The sequence below is a fragment of the Arachis ipaensis genome, chromosome B10 (genome assembly GCF_059453495.1).
Source record: "Arachis ipaensis isolate K30076 ecotype BB chromosome B10, ASM5945349v1, whole genome shotgun sequence".
Lineage (NCBI taxonomy): Eukaryota > Viridiplantae > Streptophyta > Magnoliopsida > Fabales > Fabaceae > Arachis > Arachis ipaensis.
The window spans coordinates 124,041,738-124,046,840 of NC_142435.1; the positions used below are offsets into that span (position 1 = coordinate 124,041,738).

The 5,103-nt window shown below is 34.6% G+C and overlaps 1 non-coding gene across 1 annotated transcript; it reads left to right on the forward strand.

Moving 5' to 3' along the window:
• Positions 1 to 563: 563 nt before the first annotated feature.
• On the forward strand, positions 564 to 5,103 carry LOC107632741 (uncharacterized). Its single transcript, XR_015907731.1, has 11 exons — positions 564 to 975; positions 1,274 to 1,374; positions 1,451 to 1,666; positions 1,798 to 2,544; positions 2,874 to 2,933; positions 3,464 to 3,688; positions 3,832 to 3,936; positions 4,038 to 4,112; positions 4,204 to 4,413; positions 4,634 to 4,730; positions 4,849 to 5,103. It is a non-coding gene; the product is annotated as an uncharacterized LOC107632741 (transcript).

Genomic DNA, 5,103 nt, shown 5'->3' on the forward strand with positions numbered 1-5,103 from the left:
ATTATTTAACTAATTCCTAATTTTATCAGCAACTTATATTTTTTTCTAATGAATCATTAATATTATATATAGTGATTGTTACATGATATTGCCTTTGTATAATATTTAATGATTTAATTTAAAGCAACTCATTTAAGTTTGAAGTTATGTATTCAAATTTTATGATTCTTATTTTTTTATTTTAATAAAAAAATTAAAATTATTTTTTTGTAATATTTGTTTTATGAATTTTCACTACTAGAAAATTAATTATTATAGACGGATATTTCCGACGGATTTTATCCCACTGAAATACAGACAGAATTTCAGAGGGATTTTTTTGTCGGAAAACAAAAAAAATAGATTAGTATAAATTACAGACGGAAAAGAAAATCCGTCTATAATTCCGTCGAAAAAATTAATTTTTTTTTCGTAGAATAATTACAGACGGATTTTCCGTCTGTAATTAAGTAGATAAAACACACATTTTATTAAATTATTACAGACGGAAAATCTGTCTGTAATTTAAAATTTTCTATCTGAAAATTTTAATTTAGACCTAACCTATACCCTCTTCTCTCTCCGTGGCAGCCCTCGTTCAAACTGTGTTTCAAGCTCCATTCAGAGTTACTTTTCTCCCTGGCACGAGATCAAACATGAGGGTTCTTCCTCTCTCCCTGGCACAAGGTTCAGAGTTACTTTTCGAGCTCCATTCAGAGATCAAACACGAGCTTCTTCCTCTCTCCATGGCACGAGTTACTTTTTTTTCCGTGGCTGCTACTTCTGCTTCTTCCGCCGTGGCCGTTGTTACTGCCGCCGCTGCTTGCATCGCACAATCTCTCTGTCATCCCTTGCGTCCTACAAGATCCCCTGCCGCCGCTCTCGTTGCAGAGCTTTCTCTGCCGACGCTCTCATCGCATCTGCTCCCTCTGGCACCTCTTCCATCTAATCTCAACTCGCTCTCTCAGTTCTTCTTGTAACCATCTCAAATTTCAGGTATATAAATCCTGATTTTGTGATTCTGTTCTTTGTGATAAACCTTAGGGCTCAATTTTTCTGTGTCAGTTTTAGGTTTATCATACTCTACTTTTGTGCTTCGTTTGAATCTGCGGATTTACTCTGATTTTGATGAATTTTTTCTGCAATCGAAGCTTTCGTTTGAATCATTTGCTTGGACGAATGTTGAATCTGTTCTGTTCTGCTTTGTTGAAGTAATTTGTAATTCAATTTGAGCTATTTGTTTGATAATTATTTACAACTTTCATTGTTTGATAATCATTTGCTTGTTATTCAGTGTTACAGCTCAAGATCTTGTTGACACTATGCTTCTAAATTTGCTTCTAAATTTCTGATATCTTCACTCTTAACGATGGATCTATAACGCCTCTACTCAAGGTTAGGGTTTCATGTCTCTAATTATATGCTAATTATGAGATTATGTTGATAGTAATTGAGATTGTGAATGTTGCAGAGCATGACAGTGCATAATATGTATGTTGGAGAGGGTTCAGACTTCCAATATAATATATAAAAGGGTGGCTGAGCAGTGGGGTTCTCTTGGTGACTTGACTGTGTCTGTTACATCGATTCGATTCGATTGATACAGAAGGAATACTCAGGATCTGCTAGAACTGGCGATGGATCTGTTAGACAAGATCAAGTTGGTCTAGCGGGTCAAAATACTCAGGTTAATATTTCAATTGCATAACCCTTATAGAGTTCTATTTTATGTTTCAGAATTGTTATTCTGGTAAATAAGGTTTAGTTCAATATTTAATCTGTATTGGTTTCTGTGTTGTTGGCTTATGTATTTTGCAGCTTGTTCATCAGGGTTCACTGAATTATATTAGTTCCCAGGTAAAGCTGGCCCTCCTTGTCTCTCCCAAGTCTTGAAGATATACTTAATCAATTTTTAACCCTTTAATTCTTATCTTCTGTGAGCTCTGAAGCAATGGTAAAAGGATTGGAGGAGTTAGGAAAGTGCTGTTGATTCCTTTTATTGTTGATCTTTTTCTAGTCATATTCTAGCACTTGTTCTGTTTGGTTTATTTTCTTGAGAGTAAAAACTAAAACGAGGTTCAGGGCATACTATAAGAGGTGAATTTAATACATTAACAGATGTAATACATTCGTTTTTTTTGAAAGATAATATAAAAAATAATTATTTTTATTGTGGCATGTAATTGGATGTATTTGTAAATTAAATTCTTTTAAACATTAGCCTGAAAAGAAAATGTGCAAGTTTCATTGAACCTTGAAAAGGGATCGAGATGGGGGGAGGGGCGGCGGGGGCACCCGATTTCTTCTACAAGGAAGCTCAGCGCCTTGGCTATGTTGCTCGCTCTGCCTTCAAGGTTCTCAAAACTTCTGTTTCTTCTTCTTCTTCTAACTAACTAACTAACTTTGAGTTAACAGCTAGTACAGATACAGAAGCAGCACAAGCTCATCAAGGCTGGCTCATCCGTACTGGACCTCGGCTGTGCTCCGGGTGCTTGGCTTCAAGTTGCTTGCCAGAGCCTCGGTCCTCCCAATCATGGCGGTTCCGTTCTCGGCATCAATCTCAAGGTAACCCAAACCTCCATCTCTCTCTTCCATGGAAACACAGCTGATATTGTTGAAATGTATGTTACACTTTTTGAAGTCAAAGAGAGAAACTTGGATTGGAGAATACGCCAAATAATTATTGTGCTTTCCTTTGCATTCAGGTTTTTCAGTCGACTTAGAATGGTTCCAGTAATTGCATTAGTTGGTTTTGAACTATTTAACAGAGGGTTCCTTGTGGTACATATAACACCAGCCCCACTTACTGCATTATTAATAGTGAAATTCACGATTATTTTCTCATCACTAATATGGTTTAGTATACTATTCTTAATCTAAATCTTTTGTGTTAGGTTGGGAGCTGCATCGAAATTGGAATTCCCATGCTAATACTGTTTATAGCCTTGTCTCAGGTACAATTTAAAAGTAGACACTAATGGATTAGAATTCTCGTGTCTATCTTTCTCAAGGCATATTAATTTTGGCATGTTTCTTAGTATTATTGTATAATTAGGTAGCTGTTATTGTATAGGACAAGGGAATAACAAGACAATCCCATCCAAAACTAAAAGAAGCACTCATGATCACGTAGGTCTAGTCGATATATAACTGAAGCTATATACATCTTTTACATGAATTAAACCATCATTCATGCAGAATATATATAATCATCACCATTAACACTTTTCAGTTTTTCCTACTCCCTACTTGGCACGCTAATAATGTCTTTCTCTAATTTTAATGATTTACTTTGGGCTTCAAATAATTGAGTTTATATATGATTTACTTTCAGTTTTTCCTACTCCCTACTTCCTTGCTGTGGACATATGGAGTTTATATATGATTTTTTTTTTCTTGAGAAATGCTGCTATAGTTACATCATTTTGTTTAGGATGCCATCTAATTAATATGTTTCCTTTTTCTATTCATTATTTTTGTTTAGGATGCCATCTAATTTAAAGCAGGGTCAGGATGCTCACAACACTGGGATTCATGTTGGCACCTTGAAATGAGAGCAGGGAGTGGATGAAGAAAACTGTCTCAGCATCAATGGCAGTGAAACTAATGCTACCGTTTCTAGAGCACTCACATAGAACTATGCATAAGCTTAAGTCTTTCTACTTTGGACAACTTTCACCCACTACAAATTTAGCATATTAAATTGACTGTAAGTTCGTTCTTTCTTATTTTCTTTTGGCCTTGAACCATCAATTCCATCAAACTATCAAATTTGTTATTGATTAGAATTTAGAATAGAAGCTTCTCTATTCAATTAAGTTACTCAACTTCCCTTGAAATTTGATTATGCAGGGTCCATGCCTAAGCAAAGTGCTATTAGAACACGTATAGTTGTAATGGCTGGCCAAGAAGGCCCTACAATTACAAGAACAAAAAGAAAAAGTGCTACTCAACATGGTCAGTTTCTTAAACAAAGATGAACTTATTTTATTTAATGATAAAAGAAGGAAGATTAAATTTACTGATGCATTGGTATGGCAACGCATGATCATCTGCAGGTGGTTCGACATTGCTTGATCTTCTGCAGGCTCTAGAAGATTATTTGCCGGTTCTTTTGGGGTTAGTCAATGATGGTAAGTCTTATATTTGTTCTTTATTATGTAATATGTGCTTTTTTTTGCCTTTCTGTAAGATAAATATTCTAATATTTGCTTTATGATGAAGGAAGCCATTTACAATATAAAGTATAATTTGTTTGGGTGAATCAAGAGGATGATGCTGAGGTAACTCCAACCATTTTTCATAATATGTCTAATGGTTGGTATGAAGTGTTGTCAGTTTTACATTTGATGGCAATGCTATTACTATTACAGGCTAATTTTTTACTGCTTCCAAGATCATCCACTGATGGTTATCAGCTTAAGGTATCTGAAGGTAAGTAATTTGGAATTTTAACACAAATCCATTGTACGAAATAGCCAAAATCCATTGTAATAAATTGGTTTAGACCTCAAATTAGACTCTTTGCTCTTGAGATAATTGTTGTATATACTGTAATACTTTATTTATAAGAATGTTCTGTCTTCGCAGTTGCACTGATCTTTAGTATATATTGTGTTGATTGTGAAAGTAAAATAGTAGTTACTTGTAACAGAAAGCAGACGAGCTTCTGTTGATATCTTCTTAAAGGCTGCTGGATATCTGGATTGTGCTGTCAAACATGTTCTTCCCCAGTTGCCGGCCGAACTCAGGTTAGTACATATATATGTCATTTATGCAATAACTGGAATGAAGCATTTTCTTTCCCTGTATATGACCTATATAGTTTTCTATATTATTTGATGTTTATTACATGTGTTCTGATTATAGGAGGAATTTACCAGTAGACTTAGCAGAAGGAACGCTTCGAGCACTCTCTCTACAGGCATTAGGATATTGGCCAAGTGTAATTTGTGACATTCATGTAACATTGAGATGGTCATCTTATTTTTTTTGGGTATTTTTTTATTAAGACAATGAGATATTGGCCAATGATGTTGAAAAATAACATCCAATTTTATAGGTATCATGTAATGAATATTATGTTTATTTATGTGATTTTTGGCTTTCTTTTTTCAATTTACA